The sequence below is a fragment of the Lactuca sativa genome, chromosome 4 (genome assembly GCF_002870075.4).
Source record: "Lactuca sativa cultivar Salinas chromosome 4, Lsat_Salinas_v11, whole genome shotgun sequence".
Lineage (NCBI taxonomy): Eukaryota > Viridiplantae > Streptophyta > Magnoliopsida > Asterales > Asteraceae > Lactuca > Lactuca sativa.
Genome location: NC_056626.2, coordinates 291503323 through 291528550, shown reverse-complemented (window position 1 = coordinate 291528550; position 25228 = coordinate 291503323). Strand labels below are relative to the sequence as shown.

The 25228-nt window shown below is 36.0% G+C and overlaps 1 long non-coding RNA gene across 1 annotated transcript; it reads right to left on the bottom strand.

Moving 5' to 3' along the window:
* Nucleotides 1–584: 584 nt before the first annotated feature.
* Nucleotides 585–5542, bottom strand: LOC111882488 (uncharacterized). The gene is made up of 4 exons (XR_006190910.2): nt 5412–5542; nt 2645–2906; nt 1240–2566; nt 585–1095 (listed from the first exon to the last, which is right to left on the bottom strand). It is a non-coding gene; the product is annotated as an uncharacterized LOC111882488 (long non-coding RNA).
* Between the last annotated feature and the right edge of the window lie 19686 nt (nt 5543–25228).

Here is a 25228-nt window from a genome sequence, read left to right as displayed (position 1 = left end):
AATATAGTTCAAGCAAGTAGGTTATCGAACACAGGGAACGGTAAACAATTAAAATAAATGCTAATATTATCTAAATAAAACAAGTAATATAAAGAAAGGGTTTTCTCTAATTTTGCACGACTAGAAACTTAAGTACTTAACTGATACTGAACTAAGCAACTAACAGCTAAGAAAACGAAAATCAACTAAATTCAATAATGGAAAAGACTTATGTTTAGGTTTTGAATCATTTATTCCTATGGTTGATTTTATGACAAGTGTAATGGATGAATTTGCATTGGCTACCGATTAGTGTGATTAGGTTCATGTTCACTATTACTAATCCTTAGAAAATAGATTAATTTAAATGGTGACCAAATGATTAAACTAATAGATTTCCTAGTTTATTGATTCGGGTTAAGTAAGACTTGTAATAGCTAATCAAATTGCTAATTCAATTAACCTCTTGTTGATGGTTCGTCACACAAGGTCACACATTAATTTAACTATTTTCTAATTAAGCCTCATTTCACGTTCGCTATTCCTAGGCATATAACAATGTTTTCACACAAATCAAATGAGATTAGCAATTAAGAGATGTTCATGCAACTTAATATGCTGGTTAATTAACAAAATATAGTTATGTGTTTTTAGCTCATAATTAAAGTAGAAAACAACTCAAAAACGAAATCAATTGATTCAAACATAGTTTAAACAAAAGATTAAATAAAGAGTACACTTGAATTGTCTTGATCTCCCCAAAATCGAATGCTTAGACTTGATCTTTAAGTTCCATATCTCCAAAGGCAACTTGAATTGCAAATTAACCTTCAAGGGTTCTAGAGAGAAGTCCAAAATTCATGAATTAAAGCCATTTATATAGTTTTTGAAAACATGGGCTATTCGTCAAGTCCATAGACCAACTCGGCGAGTCCCCCACTTGAAATCCGTATGCGGTAAGGAATCTTATTTGTTTGTGAATCTTCGAACCTACTCGGCGAGTAGGCACCCAACTCACCGAGTTCTTCAGGTTTTTTCTTTCTTTTTTTCTTTCTTCAATTCCCGAGCTTTCTATCGCTTTTCTGCTTCCTTTTGCTTCTGAGCTCATCTTTTAAGCTACAAAATACATTTTAAAAATATTTAAGTACCGTTTGTTCATAATTTGCAATAAAATAGCCAAAAGTATTAAGATTTAACAAAAAATATATGACTAATTATGCACATATCAAATCTCGACACAAAATCATCCCAAGTCATTACCTCAACAGTCTCGGGAGAAGATATCAGTTCTTCACCATTAACTTGTTCATCTCCTTGTAGTCGATGCACATCCTATAGGAGCAATAGTTCTACATCACAAACAGTATCGGTGCTCCCCATGGTGAACTACTCGAAATAATAAACCTATTTTCTAATAGCTCCTACAGTTATGTATACAACTCCTGCATCTCTGGCGGTGCTAACCAATATGGTGCCTTGGCTGTCGGAGCTTCACCAAGAACCAGATCAATACAAAACTAAAACAGATGGGTTTTGAGCACTATAACAATCCTATGGTGTACATTCAACCCTAATGCTTTGGATCTAAGTTTTCTCAATTTATACATGTAATTTTCGTTTTTCCAAAGCATGAACCCTAACTAGCATAAAATTTAGAGATTTGCCACATAATACAAGTTAGATGAATACCTCTTTGTTGTAGCTTTTAGAACTTAGTCTTCCAAGAGCTTAGTACCTCAAGTGTGATATCTCAAATCCACATGGGGAGGGGGGAGTTCTTAAATGCAATCTCATAAATGGTCATTGGCAATCTCAACTAAGACGATGCGGTAAGGCCACCAAATCGGTGTTATGCCCGATGTGGAAATGGCCTCAACGGCGTCATAACGAGATGAATGCACCCCTTCTCGTTGTATCTCGTCGCGGTGCATCTCGTTGTCGTCATGACCGGATGAAACAAGCAAATTTTGACAGTTTGAACCGTTTGACAACGGCCCAATTTAATAATAAAAAATAACATTAAAAAAATTAATTATATTTACCTATAAATACCTACTATCTATTTACAAACTTTTCACACAATTCCTATCTTTCTCTTTACAATTTTAATTATCTTCAAAAAAATTATGGATCCTTTCGACTCGTCCGATGATGACAGTTACGATATATTCTTCACTATGATGTACCATTATTACACTAACAAGATGCTACAATCAGATCCAGCTCTGCTGCTAACAAGACGTGCGATGTTATTATTTTGCGGATAATTGTGTATACGAAGGACTTCAAAAACAGATTTCGTTTGAGTGAGAATGTGTTCCTACGGATTGCCAATGCCTTGGAAAGTCGATGTCGTTTCTTTAATCTTAAATACAAATGTACTACATGTTTCTTTAGTTTTAATACAAATGTACTACATTTTTAAACCATAGTTAATATATGTTTAGGTATACATTTTCCAGTTGAGACATGATGCTAGAGGTAGGCGAGGATTTACAAAGTTGCATAAATGTGTTGCGGCCATTCGTTTGATGGCTATGGGGGAGGCGCAACACCATGTACGACTATATGAGAATGTCCAAAAGAACTGCATGAGAAAGTTTGTAAAGATTGTCAAAAGGTGTTGTTTAATATTAGCATAGAGTCGTTGGAAAGGGCAGCATACAAGTGGTCATCATGGATCGCCTTCGTTGGTTTTAGAGGTTGTTACTTCCCAAAATTTATGGATTTGGCAAACATTTTTTGGGGTTGTGGGTTCCAACAATGACATCAACGTTCTTGATCAGTCACCAATATTCGATGATCTTTTGAATAGAAAGGCCTCGGATGCTCATCTCACAGTGAATGGAAACAAATACAAATTTGGGTATTACCTTACAGATGGAATATATCCTCCGTATTCCACATTCATGAAGGTATTCCAACACCTTTTTGAAGAAAGAGATAAATTATTCAAGAGAAGACAAGAAGGATCACATAAGGATGTGGAATGTGTTTTTTGAGTGTTAAAGGCAAAGTGGCTTATAAATGAACATGCGGCACGACCACTACACTTAGAAACTCTACGATATATCATGTATGCATATATCATAGTGCATAATATTTGCATAGTGTCGTTGACATTCAGGACGCAAATAAGCACAAACAACTTCGAGGGGACTAGGCGGATTATATCTTCGACAGTAACGATAACGAATAGCGTTGTTTAGGAAAAATAAAATATGTTTTTTTTATTGTAATGTTTTTTTTAGATTGGATGTTATATGTAATTTAAATGCTATGTTATTTTTATTTTTTAAATATTAATATTTTATTTAGGTATTATGTTTTATTTAAAATATATTTGTTTTAATAAAAACTGAAAGAAATGCGGAAAAAAACAATAAAAAAGAAATTAGAAAATGGAAAAAAGTTAGATGTTATAAGTTGTTGGGAAAATGACTCTTGAGGGTAATTAACTTTTGCGTTTGTACTTATTTGGTACCGTTTCTTTTTTTTGTATTCAATATACCATTGAACTTGTTGTTAGTGTTTACCATAGCCATTTTGACCGGCTTTTGACCTGTGATAGCCGGTTAAAGGGTTATGGTGAACACAAACAACAAGTTCGATGGTATATTGAGTACAAAAAAAAAAAAGGAAAGGGACCAAATGAGAACAAACGCAACAGTTGGTTACCCTCCTGATTCATTTTCCCGTTACTCATTTACAACAAATCTCACATCATCTCCTACTGATATTAATGACTTTATGAGATTCATTCTTGCTTATCTTCAAAACATAACCTTCGAAAGGACATTACTCATACATGTACAACTTTGTAATGCACTTGAATATTTATTAGGGGAATCTTGAGTAAGCAGACGCATTTCATGACTACATTTACATTTCCAATCAAATAATTTATTGTATCATGGATTCTAGACAAGTCTACAAACGAGTGGATTCACAAGTGTTGTGATTTTTGAGTTTACTTAGCTTTAAGATCGAACTCATGGGATAAGATACAACATCAATATGTACAATATTATGGTGACGTGTCTACAAAAGCAGCATGATATTGTACATATTGATGTTGTATCTTATCCCATGAGTTCGATCTTAAAGCTAAGTAAACTCAAAAATCACAGCACTTGTGATTCCACTCGTTTGTATACTTGTCTAGAATCCATGATACAATAAATCATTTGATTGCAAATGTAAATGTAGCCATGAAATACGCCTGCTTAGTCAAGATTCCCCTAATAAATATTCAAGTGCATTACAAAGTTGTACATGCATGAATAATGTCCTTTCGTGAGTTATGTTTTGAAGAGAAACAATAATGAATCTCATAGTCATTAATTTCAGTAGGAGATGACGTGGGATTTGCTGTAAATGAGTAAAGAGAAAATGAATCAGGAGGGTAACCAACTGTTACGTTTGTTCTCATTTGGTCCCTTTCCTTTTTTTGTACTCAATATACCATCGAACTTATTTGTGTTCACCATAACCCTTTGACCGGCTATCACAAGTCAAAAGCCAGTCAAAAGGGCTATGGTAAACACCAACAACAAGTTCGATGGTATATTGAATACAAAAAAAAATGACCAAATGAGTACAAACGCAAAAGTTAATTACTCTCCAGAGTCATTTTCCCTAATTTGCTCTGGTGATCATTTCAGCATTTGGTGTTATAATATCATTGATGGTATGATATGAAATGATACCAACCAAAATAGTTTTATAACTAGTTGTCAATACCCACTGCTCTAAAAAAAATTAATTATTACTGTAGTCGACGTATTTGAAGTTATGGTGGATTATTGGGCTATTCTAAGTTACTATTAATTTGCTTTTATAAAGGCTGAAAAACGAGTGAGAACTTTTTGAGCAACAAAGAATTAGCGGGTAACATTCAAGCCAGAGCGTTCAATTGGATTATGATTTGAGGTAGAGAAATGAAAACTATATTTTGTCAAAATGGTGTAACGATCTTCAAATGAGTTTCCTATCTTGCTAGCTCTAATTAATAAAAAAATTTGCTATTAATAAAATTAAACATTACGGACACAAATCCTCCACGGTTGACCAAAAAAGTGCCGTTTAAAATCTTTTTTATTTTCTTATGACGAGTTAATAAAATTTAGTTTCTTAATTAAATTAAAGATGTTATAAATTTTTATTTTTTATTTTCTGTGCATAATCACCGTAATTGTTTTCTCACTTTTGATTTAATAGTTATAGTGGGGTTATAGTTTTTTATATAAACCATACGATGTTAGGATTTAATATATGCATATAATAGAGTATTTCGGTATTTCCACATATATTTTGACACATCGACAAACATTATAACTTCTTATTTTCTTCTTCATGCTATTACTATATTAAGAAACAAATATCTTACATTAAAACAGTTTTATTTTAACAAAATTATATGAAACACATACCTCAACGTTTGATCGATTCTCTATTATTGTGGTATTTTCATGCATCAATATTGCCTTACACCCATCATGTCCTGACTATAAGTTTTCAGTATTGCTAGATAAACATCAATGTCTAGAAAAGAAGGTTCATCCACAACCACATCTTTAAATTAAAGATAGATAATGGTTGCACTTATGTTGCTTTTCAAAACCTTTCTTATATAAATATTTGAAATCTCAGACAACTTTTGTTTAAAAGCTCAACTAACTTGAGACAACTATATTAATGTACGGAGTATCTAGATGATTAGTCTACATCTCCAAAATCATATCTTTACATAATTAATGCAAGTTGTGTTCACTTTGCTGTTAAAATAATGGCTTTATGATTTCAGGTTATTACTTGATTTGATTTACAATTTATGGATAACCAAATTGAATAAAAACAAAAGCACTAAGAAATTCAAATGATGACGTGAAATAAAGAAGTCAACATTTTAATGGGGATCTTGATGAAGGCTAACACAGCAAATGGAGAGAAATCATGTAAAGGAAGAACTCAAAATGGGTTCCAAGTATATTTATCAACATTCATCAACGATTCCAGCTAGCAAAACATCAATAAAAAGGTCTTCGACCCACAAATTAATGAAGGAAATCAAAAGTCTCAATCTAACACCAATCGAGTATTATTCAATTGCTAAATTTAAAATAGAAAAAAATATCCACAGAAAAAAGTAACCCATGCATGCGATATTGATTTAAGACTGGACAACCGGGTCGTGAATAGATCTGGCAATGGGGCGGGTTTGGAGCGAATCGACCTTAATCCAAACATTTTTAACAAATTTCAAAATCCGATCCAAACCCGCTCCGTAACCCGCAGGGTTTTGAATAATCAAACTCATACCCTTATCCACCGAATCAGCAGATATCCAAACCCGCCCCGTAACCCGTAAGTTTTTTGAATAATAAAACACATTTTACTTAAATCATAAAATCACATTTATTAAATAAAACTAAATTTTGATTTAGAAAACACATTATGTACTCGAGGACTTTCTATTGGAATTAAAATCCTTATTTTAGTTACTTCCGATTGGTTTTTGACCGTCGATTGTATTGATAGAGAATAGAAGTTACAAACTTTCTTCCGGTTGATAAATAACCTTATTGATTTATATATGAAATTGGTGATTACATGATAAAATATAGAGGAAATGAAATCATGAATCTTGGGAGAAGAGTAAAAGACTGGAAGTCTAGAAGTTGAGTTCTTGACTCCTATGTAAAAACAATTTAGTCTTTGGTCTTTTCTCTTTGGATTTCTGATTACAATTTAATGTAAACTTTAGACAATATAAAATATAAATTTATATTTCTAAAATTTATATGGGGCGGGTTATAAACGGAGCGGATCGGTGCTGATCCATACCCGACCCTTTTAATAAAAGGGTTAGCGGGTACGGGTCGTTAACGGGTAAACGGATCAAAAACTATAATCCAAACCCATATAATTGTTAAGGGTTTGGATCAGATCAGAATCACAACCCGCTCCATTGCCGGACCTAGTCGTGAAGTGGGGTCGATGTAAGGAAAACCTGGGGTGTCGGCTACAGGGTATAGATCTGTATTACATTTACTTTTGAAAACGCAATGGGTAGACCGACCTTTGACGATTTTTGTACGGCATTAAGAAATATGTGTGATTCCGAACTTTTATGCACTAATGCATTGTCATGTTGGAAGATAAAAGCCTTCATTTGTACATGACAAATGTGTGAAGTGGAAAACTTTGAGAGCTACTCCCATAAGACGGGTTTTGTGGGACTCATTTTATCACTGGTTGTTAAACTCAACTATTATGTGGTTTAATTTTAAAAAAAAATTAATATAAATATCAAAATATTTGAGAACTTCTAATTTATAAGAAAATAAGAAAAATAATTAATTATTATAATTAAAATGTTTTTTATCTTATAAATTTAAACAAAAAATTTTAATAAATAGAAAAAAAAACTAATTAACTTTAATTTGAGAATTTTGAAATTAAAATATAAGTTCATTAATGAAATTGATTACTATATTTATTGCAATTGTTATATTAAAATATTATGTTGAATTTAATAAAATATAAAAACTAATAAAATGACATGTAATGACATTTGACAAATTTAATAAGAGTATGACATGTGGAAATAAAATATTTATTTATTATAATAGAAATGCAATTAAATGGGTTTATGCACTTTAACATGTCATTAATAACTTTATTATTAGATAGGTCGGAGTATCCTAACTCGATATCGTGGTGGTGCGGTGAACACCACACCGCCTGGTGTGCGGTGTTGTGGTGAGTGTCCAAGTGAAACATAGTTTTGCCACATCTCTTTCCACTTGTGAAAGCTGTAAAAGGCTAAATATATTTTCTCTATTATAAATACACACATAATTCACTTTTCAAGTCACAAAACAAATACAAAACATGTCAGTATTTTCTCTATATAAAAATTGAAAAATTCTTAATCATCTGTCACACCCCCAAACCGAGACCGCAGAAACATACGGGGGTGGAGGACGTCATGTATAGTATCACAATAATTGTATCATAGTAATCAAAGTAAACACAACCATTACATTAAATATATAAGGTATTTACATCTGTTCGATACATAGTTTGTATAACAGCAAAAGTGTAACAAAAGTATAAAAGACACGACTCTATATGTTCGGTCTTCTCAAAAGTCTGGGGGTGTATCTTTCTATTGGTTCCCTGAGAATACAAGCAATTTTGAAAGTGTATCAACATTTAAGTTGGTGAGTTCATAAGAATGTTTTTGTAATGAAAACATGTCTTTGAATCTATGAAAATATTTGTATGTTTTCTCAAGAAAAATCCAATATTTTCTTTAGTATTGTAAAGTAGTATTAAACACTAAGACCCGAAAGGTATGTTCGTTACTATATCCTATAATAGTGTATGAAAATATTAGTTTGTATGCATGGTTACCACCAGCTGTATTGTATAGTGTTGTTTTGTACGAAAACCTTTTTATGAAAACCTTGGTTACCACCAGTAATGTATAATGTGTTATGTATGAAAACCATGTCTACCACCAGTATAAATATATCACACCCCAAAATCGGAGCGGCGGAAACGTTCTGGGGTGGATGACGTCATGACAAGAATCACAACATATCCATTATAGTAACCAAAGTACAACAACCATTGCATTAATAGTAATAATTTTACATAGGTTACATTTAACAATAACATCAAAGTAGATATAGGAAATAACATAAGTTGCAGCTTGGTACTAGGATGACTTCGTAAAAGCTCCCGGAGTGTACCTGTCTACCGATGACCTGAGAATACAAGTTATTTTGAAAGCGAGTATCAGCATTTTTAAATGCTGGTGAGTTCATAAGTATTTAATGGCATTGATATAAATACATGTTATCTTCAAAATAATCTCATAAAAGATGATGGTTTAGAATTTGCAGAGTATTAGAATTTCTTCCAGAAAATCCTATATTTTCTAATAAAAGTAGTCTTCAACCAAGACCCATCTGTTTTATGTTTAAGAAACATTTTCCCCCTTAGAGGTACTATCATTATCAAAATATGATTTATACTTTAAAGAATACGTGAGAAAATCATAATCACAAGTAATAGGGAAAATAATATTTTTACCTCAGTAGTAACGCCGCTGGCTAGAAGTAAATAAAACATAGACATCGGGCAGTATTGAATGAACAGCACGCTTAGCAAAGTGTAAAGGTAAACAAAACATAGACTCCAGGCGGGACGCCTCGCAAAGTCTAAAAAAAGGGTAAATAAATACAGGCTCCATGTGGTATTGAATGAACAACACGCCTAGCAAAGTCTAAAAGGATCAAATACAGACCCCAGGGTGGTATTGAATGAACAACACGCCTCGGAGGGTCAAAAAGAATAAAATACAGACTCCAGGAAGTATTAAGTGAACAATACGCCTCGGAGAGTCTAAAGTATGAAATACAGACCCCAGGAAGTAATAAGGGAACAATACGCCTCAGAGAGTCTAAGAGAATGAAATACAGACTCAAGGAAATATTAAGTGAACAAAAAGCCTAAGAGAGTCTAAAGAATGAAATACAAACTCCAGGAAGTATTAAGTGAACAATACGCCTCGGAGAGTCTAAAGAATGAAATACAAACTTTAGGAAGTATTAAGTGAACAATACGCCTAGGAGAGTCTAAAGAATGAAATACAAACTCCAGGAAGTATTAAGTGAACAATACGCCTCGGAGAGTCTAAATTAGCATTTAATCCTATGTGGGTTAGTTTAAAGGTTTATAATGTGACCTAGTATATAACTAGGAAAATATATTATGATGGTTTCATATATAGAAATACCGTGATAATACTTATTACCTTAAATCCATGAATTATAAGGTAAATGTAAAGATACTCGTAACCATACTGATTGACAATCGAATACTTGACGACCTATTGGCGCCGGAATGAATGTGACATTTATCACTCTTTGGCTTGGTCGGCCGGGACTGTAGCTAGCAGTCAGGATGTGGGAGTGTTTGTCCTGTATAGATCTATACACACAATGCCTGCCGTCCCTCCAAGAGGCTCTGGTTACCAACTTGAGAACGGTGGAAGCCGTGTCATGAGGATGTATCTCGTGGTTCGAATTCTATAACCTTTCTCTTTATTAAAAAGTATAAGTGTTTAGAATATAGTTGTAACTAAGTTCTCTTTCATGAATGTTATGGTTGGTTTCTAAACTATACCTATTATAGTTTACTTGAGAAGTTATCTAGATGCATTAGCTACCCAAAAGATGATGATCTGGCTGATGGAACCTTTATGACTATATATGTATACATGACATATAACTACTATTTAAATGACCTTCGGACGGATAACCGATACCCTAAAGCCACATCCAAATAAGGAAAAGGAATTAAAGCGAGTTAGCCTTCCTAAGTCCTTTAAACATTAATCATATAAATATACATATACAGGCATGCATTTAACAATACAAGAGTAAAAAAAGAAGTTTTGGTAAAACCTTTCGAAAAACATATAAATAAGGATTTATGACTTGATGTTAGTTTATAAAACAAGCTTTGAAAACCTTTAGCTGGATAAAACAGTTTAACATGCAGAAATCTATTTGCTATACAGTTATTAATCACATGTGATTGATATAATAACTCTACAGTTCAACTTGTATTCCCCCCTATAAAAGCATTTAAAATCATTTAAAAGGTTATTTGAAGGGTATAAAACTCACTTGACGTGGGTGACTCGGATGAACGGACGGTATAGGATGCTAAGTGTCAAGTGAGGACTTGAACACACACGCGAATCCTATTTAACATGTAATGATACATTTAAGTATCAAATTAGTCATTTAACAACTAATTATGCAAGTTAGTACATCCTAAAGCATGAAAAAACTTTGCTACAAGTGTTAGGAGTACCAAGGGTTGCATATAAAGAGTGTATGGGTTCACAATGGAGTTTACTCCTCAAATGGTGGCCCTTAGGGATGTTTACGGTTTCTAGACCACTTCCCCCATGAGTTTACGACCATAAACTCATGGAAGTGGTGCCATTGGGGGTTCGAAGGTCTTATACCACTCAAGGAATTATGCTAGACTCGAATCAAGGTCTTAGGAAGTGATTGGGGCTTGAAATGAACACTTGGTGGAGTTTACGGTTCTTGGACCACTCCTTGGGAGTTTACGGTCGTAAATACATGGGATTATGGCCTTAAACTCATGTTTGTCCATTCCTTTCGAGTTTTGGTGTTTCTAGGTTAAGCATGCAAGGTTCTAGTCACTTATACAAGCATTGGAAGGTGTTAAGGGCACTTAAACACCCTTTGAAGCTGTTTACGGTTTTGGGAAGTCTTCCTAAACCGTAAAAACATATGAACATGGGGATTTTGATGATTTTCGAGTGTAAACAAGTTCATATTAAGCATACAAGAAGCTAGGGCAAGTATACTTACGATCTAGGAGCTTGAATGATCGATTTTGGCCAACAACACTAGTGTGTGTTCTTGGTGTTCTTGATGAACACTTGAAGATCTAAGAAAAAGACAAGATTTCATGGATGAAATCGTGTAAAAACACTAGATTAAGTGTTATATGAACGAAGCTAGGAAGAAAACAGTTACATTTTGGCGGATTTGACGGAATGGTTTTATGATAGTTGAGAGAGAATTCTTGGTGTTCTTGAAGTTGGAAGTGAAAATGAGCTAAAAATGACTAAGTGTCATATTTATACTCTTTGGGGTTTACGACCATAAACTCCATGTTTACGTCCGTAAACTCCAAACTTTTGGAGTTTCGCGACTTACATGATATACGGCAAACTCTAAAGTATACTTCTTCATAAAATAAAATACTCGAACGGGCTTAAATCCGGACAAAGATGTTTTGAGATGAATTTGGCAAATTTTTGATGTGCTTGATTGTGGAGTTTATACAAATGAAAGTTTCGGGTTGTCATATCATCCCCCTGTTAGAGGGAATTTCGTCCCGAAATTAGAGTTCAAGCACACACACGTAGATGAAATTGAGCGAAGCCAAAGATAAGGATGCTTTAGACTCAACAATTCTTCTTGCTCCTAGTGAATTTAGGTCTTCGCTTGGCGTTCCAGCGAACCTTTATAACAAGATGCGGATTTGTTTCGGTCGCTTGACCTCTCGGTCCATGATCCCTATGGGCTCTTACACGAAGTTGGGCTCTCATTGATTTTCGATCTTGACAAGTGGGATTTCGAGAGTGACATCGGACAAGCACTTTTTCAAATCTAAAACGTGGATAGATTTGGGTGGAATTTATGGAATTCCAGAGGTAGTCGAGGTCTGACGGAAGCTGGACCGATTCTTGTCAAGAATCTCGGATGGTCCTAAGCTCTTGGGAAGATAGAGCTTTTCAGTACTTAGAACATAATGTACTTCCATGGTTAGATCATCACTTGGCGTGATCGCGATTTTGAAGTTCAAAAAGTTCTCTCTTATTGGGGTATGTTTCCCCAAGTTGGTTCTTAGAAGGCTCAGGTTGTCTTCGGATTCGTACTTCCTAATAGTTTGCTTTCAGAGGCTTTCTGGATCATTGGATGTATTGGCTATATACAGATATCTATTGGTTACGTGGCATCTATCTCTACCTAATGCAAAATGGACCCGCACTTCTAACTTTTGAGGTGTCTCTAACGGAAACTCTCAAAGTCAGTATGATAGGGGGTTTTACCAGACGATGCTTAGAAAATTTAAGTTTTCATTATCATCTAACAGATGGTTTCAAAACATGATTCCTAATTGGAAAGAATCATGCTCTTACTTGCTTCGTTGTTTCTTGGATAGCAGTCTCTGATCAGGGCTAACCTAGCCCTTAGAGATTTTCTGAAGAGCTGGACTATTTCAGGAGGTGGTTCTACTATTTCTTTTGAGATAGTATTCTTTGGAACACCTAATAGCCCAACGAATCTCTAAGACATGCCCCATTCTCAATTGAGTTGGCTCCCTCCAGTTAGTAGGAAGCGCGTGTTCTTGTATAACCCATCGACTAACACCTAGACTGATGTCGAGTCTAAAATCTCTTTATGATCTGGGTTGTAAGGCTTAACACAATATACTATTTTACTTTATTCAAGTATTCTTGGTTGCGGAGGTGGTCATGTGGTTCTTGGCATCCTAGCATTAACTTCGGAGAATGCAGTCTATCATCTATAGGGCCACGGTGACTTTTCTCACATGGGGCGGCGGTGAGTCCTAGGCACTACTCGTCTATAACGGGATGGACAAAGTGCTTGAGTAGTGCGAGTATTACTTGAAACTACCACTCTGGTATTTTCTGAGTTTTCTCTATCTAGATCAAATCTAGAGCGTATAGGGTTCCGTCACTCGAAACTTCTAATTTCCTCATCCACTCTCCTCAGGGTTTAACCTATTACAGCTCCCAGGTTTCCGGGATCTCTACTGAATTGCTTAATTCATGGGATTAAGCGCGGATGGATTGTCGTAGTCAATGCTTTAACTTTTACGACTTGGGTTACTTTCCTAGCTGAGGGCGTTAGCTATTATGTTGGCTTAACGGGGATAACAACAAATTTCGAATTTGTAGTCATTTTAGTAGCTCGACCCGTAGTGGTTTTCTTGACTCCAACTCCTTTTCTATGGGCCAGGATGAAGGGTCGTATTATAAGGTTCGTGGTAGAGCTCATACTCGACTTAATCACTAATACTCGGTGTATGCAAGTTGTATATAATTGAGATCGATGGGATGATCAGTTGTGTGGCCTGCCCCAGATCCACAATCCAACGAGGAACAGGGAGTAGGGAGGTAGCACACACCTTAAATATTATTGATCTAAATTATATACCACTCTAATGCATATACTTAGTAGTAGTAAGTTAATCCCATGAGTTCTTTCTCTTGATTCACAAACCTAATTGTGAGGTGCTAAGGGTCTTTCTGGAGGATCTAGTGAGTAGGCCTCGCGCGGTTATTGTCTTCTGGGATAGCTGCAGTGCCTTTCACATCGGGTTCTATCTGTCTAAGGAGGGATTGGTTAACAGCGCATGGTACCCTTATCATGGGTACTTCGGAAGATTTAGATAAGAGAGACGTCTGATGGTTCGCATTAGGTTTTCTTATTAGTTTCGAAAGAATCTTTATTTGACGCACAGGCTATGGTGAAAGTTCTCTTTACACAGCACTAGGAATTCTCACATGGTCGCACGAAGTCGAACCATGATTGATGGCAGTGTCAAATTTAACAAACATCGACATGATATGGAAAGGAGATCGATAGGACCATGTGCTGAACAGGGCAGGCAAGTTCTTAGCGTCTCGGGTTTCGTCCATGGTATCACTACCGCGGATACTTGGACCGATGGAATTGACGCGGAACTCTAGGGGGTGCTAATGTTTCGGAATAATGTACTTTTCAAGAATGGATTTCTCACAAGGTCTCTCCATAATCATCTAGTATACACTAGTAAAGCATAATTAAGATTACAAGGACTATTGACTGAGCGACTCCGCCCTAAAACCACAACCCAACGAGGAACAGGATATGAGGCAGCATCACTCACTCGAGGTCTATCAATCTTAATTATAAATGTCCTTAACGTATATACTAAGCCATCATAGCTTAACCTGATGGGTTTTTGGGAGTCACAACAGTGCTGCGAATTTCGCCTTAACGAAGGAGTAATTACAATTAGAATTAATCATTTAATGATTTCAATTAACTACTCAGGATTAAGAGACGTACCAAAATTTCTACAGGGTTCTTTGATGTTCCTTTAGGCATTAGGGCCAACCTCCTCCTGCGCCTTTGTCATTTCTTTCAGTTGGGCAGTCCCACTTGAAGTGCCCAATTTCACTACATAGGTGGCATACTGGACTGGTCCCCACATTGGTGGTTGATGTAATGAACATAACCGGGGTTCTACAAAAGTGAGCGGTATGCCCCTTCATGTTGCACGTAACACAAAAGAGTTCCCGACAGATACCATGATGATGGTAGTTACACTTGTTGCAGCGGGGGAGGTTTCCTAGGTATGGTCTTTTTAGAGTCGGGACAGAAGGGTTGATAGAGACATTGACCACTTCAGCTCGTTGCCCTTCGAAAGGTCCTTGAGTCGAGGTACTTCCCTCCTCGTTCTTAAACTTTCTCTTCAGTGGGTTTGATTGGGGTTCTTGGGTGGCTGTACACACCGGTGTTGGTTGTTGCTGTCCATGGCTTTGATCATGATTCCCGATAGGGCTCCTGATAACATTGGCGTTGTTAGCATTCCGGCGAGCCATGATAGCTGCTACGGCTGCTAAAACTGCAGCTCGGAATGTAGCTTCATCGAATTGAAGGACCGGTGTCCTACTAACGGGTTGGTTATGCTTTTTCGGAGGCATGGTTTTTCCTACACGAAAAGGAATACAACATGATGAAAGACGATGGTTAACCCTAGACGTATCTTTCTTTACTATGACAGGCATAAATTTTCCCGCACCTTGATTTATGGTTATCTGAGCGTCGACCTACATCCCTATGATGCAGTCTGGGTAACCGGGTAGGAGTGAGTGTATCGGAAATCCATAAGATGGGGTTCGTTCCTACTAAGTTATCTTTACATTGGAAAGGTTCACTCTCCGGCTTTGAAAAGATTTTAGAGAAGTTCGAAACGAAGGCCACGAAAGAAAAGGCCCATGAAAACTTATGGCTAAACCCTCTAAATCAAGGTTTTGAGATCCGATCTATTTGTATTTAATCACGACAGGAAATACGATTTGCCTAGCACATAGTGTGAGTAGTGTAATCACTAACTCACTAAATTGTATTATTTCATGGATTTATTAGCGTGACGATAAGGAGGAAAAGACACTTCTTGGGTTCCACGCATTGGCTCCCTCTGTCCACCTCTTATCCCTGACTGGAACAGGCGTTGGCTTTCTTCGGGTATTTATCTAAGGTTTTTTCTCTTCTAGACATATTGAATTTCTACTCCATCTTACTTCCGATTCTGACTCTGAGTGTCATCACTTCATGATGGATGACTGGAATCTCGGAAGTTCAGGTGAAGTTTCCCACTGCTGTCCCTAAAAGGTATAGGCACATGGTGGTTTTAACAGTCTCGTCCCTGTTCATTTATTTCCTAATTGGAAACCTTCTCAACGAACCTCTTTTGGGTATGTATCGACTCTTCTGCCGATCATTGAAGTGGATAAGGCTTTCTAAAGGGTTTCATGAGAGAATGGAAATGTCTAAAGAATCCTAAGAGATTATTAAAATCATTTTCACTGGGTGATCCATATTAAGTCCTGCTACAATTTCATAGTGTATACAAATCATACATAACTTAGATCTGATAGGCCTTCGAATATGTGATACTACTCTATATCCACATCCAAACAAGGAAAAGGAAGTAGAGAGAAACCACACATTCTTAGCCTATGAGATCCTTACTATATATAATCTTGGAAGTATACACTTTGTAATCATAGGTCTGTCAATCCAATAAGGATCTCTTTTAGTTTTTCACACATGGTTATTTATGGTTCCTAAAATACTCCAATAGTATTTTAATTACTTACTTGATTCTTATTTTCTGAACATGCTTCTGGGTTTATTGTGAATCTATTGGTATCATAGAATACTCCTATAGTATTTTAAACTTTATGTTTGGCTCTAGCATTCCTATTTCGTAAGTTTAAGACTTGTTGCAACACCATCGTCACTCCCAAGCACACGTTAGTCGCATCTCAAATAAATATAGTTGATCAGGTTATATTTATTCCTGATTACGATTACATAACTGCCCAGGTTTGACGGTAGTGGTCAACATCCAAAGACTTTTATTCTTATTCTTCTTGTGATACTTTGTTCGGGTGTTTAGATTCTGGATGTTCTTATACTTTTGTAAAATATGGTTATATTTTAAAGTATAATTCTTGGTCAGAGTGTTTTATCCCAATGTATCTATAGGCTGTATATCTTTTATGATTAGATATACTGAGCTCAGTATAAATAATGCTCTGATACCAATCTGTCGCACCCCAAAACCAGAGCAGCGGAAACGTTCTGGGGTGGATGACGTCATGTCAAGTATCACAACATATGCATAATAGTAACCAAAATACAACAACCATTGCATTAATAGGAATAACTTTATGTAGGTTACATTTAACAATAACATCAAAGTAGATATAGGAAATAACATAAGCTGCAGCTTGATACTAGGCTTACTTCGCAAACGCTCCCGGAGTGTACCTGTCTACCGATGACCTGAGAATACAAGTTATTTTGAAAGCGAGTATTTAATGACATTGATATAAATACATGTTATTTTCAAAATAATCTCATAAAAGATGGTGGTTTAGAATTTGCAGAGTATTAGAATTCCTTCCAGAAAATCCTATATTTTCTAATAAAAGTAGTCTTCAACCAAGACCCATCTGTTTTATGTTTAAGAAAAATTTTCTCCCTTAAAGGTACTATCATTATCAAAATATGATTTATAATTTAAAGAATATGTGAGAAAATCATAATCACAAGTAATAGGGAAAATAATATTTTTACCTCAGTAGTAACGCTGCTGGCTAGAAGTAAATAAAACACAGACTTCGGGCAGTATTGAATGAACAACACGCTTAGCAAAGTCTAAAGGTAAACAAAACATAGACTCCAGGCGGGACACCTCAAAAAGTCTAAAAAAAGGGTAAATAAATACAGGCTCCAGGTGGTATTGAATGAACAACACGCTTAGCAAAGTCTAAAAGGATCAAATACAGACCCCAGGGTGGTATTGAATGAACAACACGCCTCAGAGGGTCAAAGAGAATAAAATACAGACTCTAGGAAGTATTAAGTGAACAATACGCCTCGGAGAGTCTAAAGAATGAAATACAGACTTTAGGAAGTAATAAGGGAACAATACGCCTCGGAGAGTCTAAGAGAATGAAATACAGACTCAAGGAAGTATTAAGCGAACAAAACGCCTAAGAGAGTCTAAAGAATGAAATACAAAATCCAGGAAGTATTAAGTGAAGAATAAGCCTCAAAGAGTCTAAAGAATGAAATACAAACTCTAGGAAGTATTAAGTGAACAATACGCCTCGGAAAGTGTAAATTAGCCTTTAATCCTATGTGCGTTAGTTTAAAGGTTTATAATGTGACCTAGTATATAACTAGGAAAATAGATTATGATGGTTTCGTATATAGAAATACCGTGATAATACTTATTACCTTAAAGCCATGAATTATAAGGTAAACATAAAGATACTCGTAACCATACTGATTGACAATCGAATACTTGACGACCTGCTGGCATCGGAATGAATGTGACATTTATCACCCCTTGGCTTGGTCGGTCGGGACTGTAGCTAGCAGTCAGGATGTGGGAGTGTCTGTCCCATATAGATGTATAAACACAATGCTCGTCCTCTCTCCAGGAGGCTCTGGTTACCAACTTGACAACGATGGAACTCGTTTCATGAGGATGTATCTCGTGGTTCGAATTCTATATCCTTTATCTTTATTAAAAAGTATAAGTGTTTAGAATATAGTTATAACTAAGTTCTCTTTCGTGAATGTTATGGTTGGTTTCTAAACTATACCTATTATAGTTTACTTTAGAAGTAATCTAGATGCCTTTGCTACCCAAAGGATGATGATCTGGCTGATGGAACCTTTATGACTACATATGTATACATGATATATAACTACTATTTAAACGACCTTCAGATGGACAACCGATACCCTAAAGCCACATCCAAACAAGGAAAAGGAATTAAACCGAGTTAGCCTTCCTAAGTCCTTTAAACATTGCTCATATAACTATATATATACAGGAATTCATTTAACAATACAAGAGTATAAAAATAAGTTTTGGTAAAACCATTGGAAAAACTTATAAATAAGGATTTATGACTTGATGTTAGTTTATAAAACAAGCTTTGAAAACCTTTAGCTGTATAAAAAAGTTTAACATGCAGTAATCTATTTGCTCTATAGTTATTAATCACATGTGATTGATATAATAACTCTATAGTTCAACTTGTATTCCCCCTTACCCCCCCCCCCCCCCATAAAAGCATTTAAAATCATTTAAAAGGTTAATTCAGGGGTATGAACTCATCTGACGTGGGTGACTCGGATAAACGGATGGTATAGGATGCTAAGTGTCAAATGAGGACTTGAACACACACACGAATCCTATTTTACATGTAATGATACATTTAAGTATCCAATTAGTCATTTAACAACTAATTATGCAAGTAAGGACATTCTAAAGCTTGAAAACACTTTGCTACAAGTGTTAGGAGTACCAAGGGTTGCATATAAAGAGAGTATAGCCTCACATTGGAGTGTACTCCTCAAATGGTGGCCCTTAGGGATGTTTACGGTTTCTAGACCACTTCCCCCATGAGTTTATGACCATAAACTCATGGAAGTGGTGCCATTGGGGGTTCAAAGGTCTTATACCACTCAAGGAATTATGCTAGACTCGAATCAAGGTCTTAGGAAGTGATTAGGTCTTGAAATGAACACTTGGTGGAGTTTACGGTTCTTGGACCACTCCTTGGGAGTTTACAGTCGTAAATACATGGGTTTATGGCTGTAAACTCATGTTTGTCCATTCCTTTCGAGTTTTGGTGTTTCTAGGTTAAGCATGCAAGGTTCTAGTCACTTATACAAGCATTGGAAGGTGTTAAGGGCACTTAAACACCCTTTGAAGGTGTTTACTATTTTGGGAGGTCTTCCCAAACCATGAACACATATGAACATGGGGATTTTGATGATTTGCGAGTGTAAACAAGTTCATATTAAGCATACAAGAAGCTAGGGCAAGTATACTTACGATCTAGGAGCTTGAATGATCGATTTTGGCCAAGAACACTAGTGTGTGTTCTTGGTGTTCTTGATGAACACTTGAAGATCTAAGAAAAAGAGAAGATTTCATGGATGAAATCATGTAAAAACACTAGATTAAGTGTTATATGAACAAATCTAGGAAGAAAATAGTTACATTTTGGCGGATTTGACGGAATGATTTTATGATAGTTGAGAGACAATTCTTGGTGTTCTTGAAGTTGGAAGTGAAAAATGAGCTAAAAATGATTAAGTGTCATATTTATACTCTTTGGGGTTTACGACCATAAAGTATACTTCGTTATATAATAAAATACTCGAACGGGCTTAAATCCGGCCAAAATTGTTTTGAGATGAATTTGGCAAATTTTTGATGTGCTTGATTGTGGAGTTTATACAAATGAAAATTTTGGGTTGTCACAAAATAATAGTTTTATTACTGAAAATAAAACCATGTCTTTGTATTCCATCGAATCCTCCAATTTAGTGGGTAGTAGTTCTATTAATTAAAATAAAACTAATGAAGAATGAAATCCCGTAAACATATGGTTAGTCCATATTGTTGTGAGTTTGGTATAACCACACTTTATATGACCTAGTGACCTCTACGACATTCTTCAGGCGTCTGAACGGTATGATATTTGTCACCCCAGGTACGCATGCCTAACTGTAGCTAGCATTTTAGGTGTGGAATTTTCAGTACCGAATAGATCTATTCACAAATCTCATGCTCTCCCTCCAGGAGACTCTGGTTATACTGTGGTAGGATTTAGTTCCGCACCCCCGAAGGGTACAATTGAAGTAGTACCTCACAACCTTGTATTAACTAGTTTACGTGCAGTGTTGTAGTGTTCTCTTGTACTAGAAACTGTATGTATACTTGTAGAGTAAAAATAATTATACTTAAATAATTATTTAGTATTGTACTCTTGTGTTCAGAATCTAGTATTGTATGCCATAAACTATATCTATCATAGTTTATAGGTTTGTTAATGTGTAAGCTCTGGAATTGATAAAACCATGTGTTGAATCCCAAACTATACATATTATAGTTTACATGTAAGTTATGTATTTGATTCACGTATTGTACTGAAAACATTGCAATTATGGTTGTATGTTGAAAACTTCCCTTATAATCAGCATGTTACAAAAGGGATAAAATATCTAAATATTTTATAAAATGTAGTGATCTCTTGGTTGTATCCATTGCATAAGTTTTAATTCTTTTGAAATCCTCTATATAAGAACACAAAATTTCCTTGTGTTTTGCTTGTATTCCCCCTGAAAACGTTTAAAACAGTAAAAGTGTAGGGGTATGAACACATAGTTGGTTATGTGTATGTGCTGGACAACGAGATTGGAAAGATGACCCTCGAGTTGTTGTACACGGAATTAACGGAATCCTAATGATAATTAAACACATAATTGTATTTAAATTAGTGAAACCATTAATTAAAGTGTTAGAAAACACTTGCTTTTGGGTTTGGAATGTTACCGAGACTTGTTTGAAGTGGAAAAAGAGGGTTTTCAGCCAATGTTCTCGGCTCAAGGCTATTTGCGGTGAACTAGGTTTGCGGCTGTAAACGGGTTTGCGGTTGCTTGAAGATGTTCTTGGTGTTCTTGGTGAAAATATGATGATTTGAAGGTTGGTTCTTGAAGATATGAATGTTCTTGGGAGGTTCTTAGGAGCAATTTGAGAGAGTTTTCGGGTGACAAGGTGAGAAATGAAAAATCTCTCCGGGTAAAACCTTTATATCGATTGAGTTTGCAGCCAAAAATGGGTTTGCGGTTGTAAACGGTTTACAGCCAAGGGGTTTGCGGCCGTAAATGCGTGGCTGGACGAGTTTGCTGATTTTTCGAGGGAATTCTTGATTTTTCGAGCGTTTTTGGGTCTTAAAACTTATATGACCTCTAATCATATATTTTAGATTATTTTCTAACCCACAAGAACTTAATGGAACAAATAAAATTCAAAATTTTATTTAATGGAATTGACTTTTGTTGACTAGAAAGTATCCGGTTTTCACATCATCCCCTTGATAGAGGGAATTTCGTCCCGAAATTCTTCTTATAGAATACATTCATGGACTAGGAAAAAGATGCAGGCACTTCTGGTGCGTCTGATCTTCTCGCTGCCAACTAAATTCAGGTTCCCGCTTGGCATTCTAGTGAACCTTCACTATGCGACTTTGCTTCGTTCGTTTGACCTCCCTATCCATGATTTTGACTGGCTCTTCAACGAAGTTAAGGCTGTCGTTGATCTCTATTTCATCGATTGGAATCACAAGAGTCTCATCGGATAGACACTTCTTAAGGTTTGACACATGGAAGACAAGATGAATGTTGTTAAGCTCTTGGGGTAACCGGAGTTTCTAGGCTACAGGGCCGATCCTAGCGAGGATCTCGAATGACCCAATGTATCTTGGATTTAGCTTTCCACGCTTTCTAAAGCGTACCATGCCCTTCCAGGGTGAGACCTTCAACAAAATGCAGTCACCAACCTGGAATTCCAAGGGTTTCCGTCTTTTGTCAGTGTAGCTCTTTTGTCTATCTTTGGAGGCTTTTATCGTTCTCGGATTTGCACAATCTTTCCGGTGGTTTCTCAAATGATTGCAGGGCAAGTGAGAGTGGTGTTGGGGACTTGTCCCTTAGCTAACTGCGTGTTGCCTACTTAAGCCCAATACAAAGGGGATTTTCACTTACGACCATAGAGGGTTTGAAATGGGGTAGTCTTGATACTAGTATGATAGTTGTTGTTGTAGGTGTCACAACTGTAAATCTTGGGCCATGTAATCTATACATTCAAGTTAATGTGAACCAAAAACTTTAACCAAATACAAGATACAAGTACTATAGATAGTCATCAAACAATTGGAAACCCTAGAAGTTTTGGTTAAGTCCATTTTGGACTAAGACTTCCTTATTGGATCCAAATGGACCAATAAGCTTCCAATTGGACTATCATGGGTTTAGGACCCTAATTGGGCTCTAATTGGACCCACATTCGTTTATTTCAATATTTTGGGCTAGGTAGAACCTAGAAGGAAATAAAACACAAGTTTTGATCCATAATTAAACCTAACCTAGCTTAATAAAGCACAAAAATCACAATTTTATTTTATAAGTCCAATAAATACCCTAATTAACACTAATGTTGGGCTTAGGAGCAAAAAGCCCAAAAACCTTTTTTTTCCTTCCCATTTTCGGCCCAAAAGAAAAGCCCAAGAAGAAGGGTTGACTATTTGCTTGCCACCTCATTATTACCCAACATGTCTCCATGCATCTTAGTCCATATCTCCATGCAAATCACTTCAAAAGTCATTTCTTCTTCTCTCCTCTCTCACTCTCGGCCAAGCATCATCACACACACCAAAATATCTCAACTTTCTCTCTAGAACACTCAAAGAACTCTCCTTCCCTCCCCTCTCCAAAGATCTCGAAATTTAGGGACTTTCCAAGAGGATTTTTGCAAGTAAATCATCATCTAAGGTAAGATTATTCATAGATCTATGGTTTAAATTCTTTTGTTATCAAAATCTCTTCCTAATCCATGTAAAACCCGTGATCTTGCACCCTAGAAACCCTCCTAATCTCGAAAAGTTCATCAAGGAGTGCAAGGGCCAAAAATCACTTCATTTCTTCCAATTTTTCTTCAAGAACCGAAACTACCCACTCAAGGTGAGATTCATACCCCTATTTTCTGTTTTTAAGAGTTTTTGTGGGGGGGAATACAAGTGAAAGTGTAGATCTATATGTATTTGTATGCCTTGTATGATTTCCATGCTTATATGTATGCTTATATGTGTTTTAATGTTGGATCTAGCCATTAAACCCCTCAAAACCGAGATATAACTCATGTTTTATGATATTAGCTTCAAATATGTTCCTACATAATAAGTGATACTAGATAAATAGCCAAGTGGTTAGCAACAATTTTCTTTAAGCTAAAAACACACATTTTGGGCCAAAAATGTGAAAAATACAAAATTAAGGGCCCAAATTGACATTTTACAGATTCTGATGGTTGGAATGTGCCAAAACAGTTTCAATAAAACTATTTCTGGAATTCTATTCAATTAATGGATTAAAAACATAAATTTCAAGCCTATTGGGCTAAAAATGCAAATTTCGGCCCAATAAGGCCCATTATGCAAATTTTTCTGTTTTGAAGGGTCAAAACTGTGAATTTCTGTAAAACAGTGGACTATAAGTGTCCCAAATCCTTTCCAAAGGTTTAAAATGCTTTTTAAATTTAAAAAGGACCAAAGTTGCAAAAATTTTCCAATTTGGGCCAAAATTGTCAAAGTTGCGAAAATAAGGGATTAAAACCGAGAAAACTGCATTTTCAGGGTCTTAAACTGTTTTCTATGAAAAATATGCTGAAAAATATTAATTTCAATAATTTTTGGTGTTAAAATATCAAGAAAAATAGTTTAAGGACCAAACCGGGAAGTATTTAATAAAAAGGGTTGAAAATGTAAATTTTACAAATAATGAGGGGCTGAAAACAGGAATATTTCAAGGCTAATTCAATATACACAATTTGATTAAATAATGGCATCGCAGCTATCGACGAAATTCAATACACTACAATACCAAAAGTCGTTGTTAAACGAATTGGTTCGGTCTCGAACCAACAAAATCCGAAAACTACTAACACTACGACGCTATGACACTACGACACTACGATTCATACAACTAACGATTTGGAATTCACTATACATACGAGTGTGCACAGACGTCTACGCACCATCTTCGGGCCCCAAAAGTGTAAAATCTTGTTCGTTGAGCCTAGCTAGCCCAATGACCTGATCTTAAGGCCCGAAGACCTCTATCTTACGAAGTGTTGGGTTTTACCAATCCGACACGACGTAACCGGACCTTCAATGGCTGTAGACTACTGGTCCCCAAGGGTCCTTTAGTGTCGCCAGTGGAGTCTGCCTTTTTGCGAGGCGGGTCTGGGACCCCTCGTACACTATATCCCCAACCGGTTAATGGAGTCACCGGGGTCTTCGTGACCTCTTTCTCTTCGGATGTGGGACTACACCTAGTCAGGGCGATTGGATAACGCGATTAGTACTGACGACGCCTTCGGGTTCGTTAGTATAACTATAAACTGGGCGTTTGTGTAACGCGGGTTTGTAGTAAATAATCCTGCTCGAGAACCTTCCAACGTCGCCTGTGACTGACACTATACGCTATGCAATGGTTTCAATGTAACTTCATGTAATTCAAGGAACTAGGAGAACATCGGGTTTTCCTAGGGTTTTCAATACATACAGATTTGAAATGCATACATCTTCAATGAACATTTTTTTTACAAGTATAGAAACAAACAAGCATACCTATGGATCTTCACAAACGTTTTCCAAAGCTTTTCTTTTCAGAAAATATCGGATTTTCTGGTGGTTTTTCAAGCAATACAAACATTCGATTTCCAACACTAC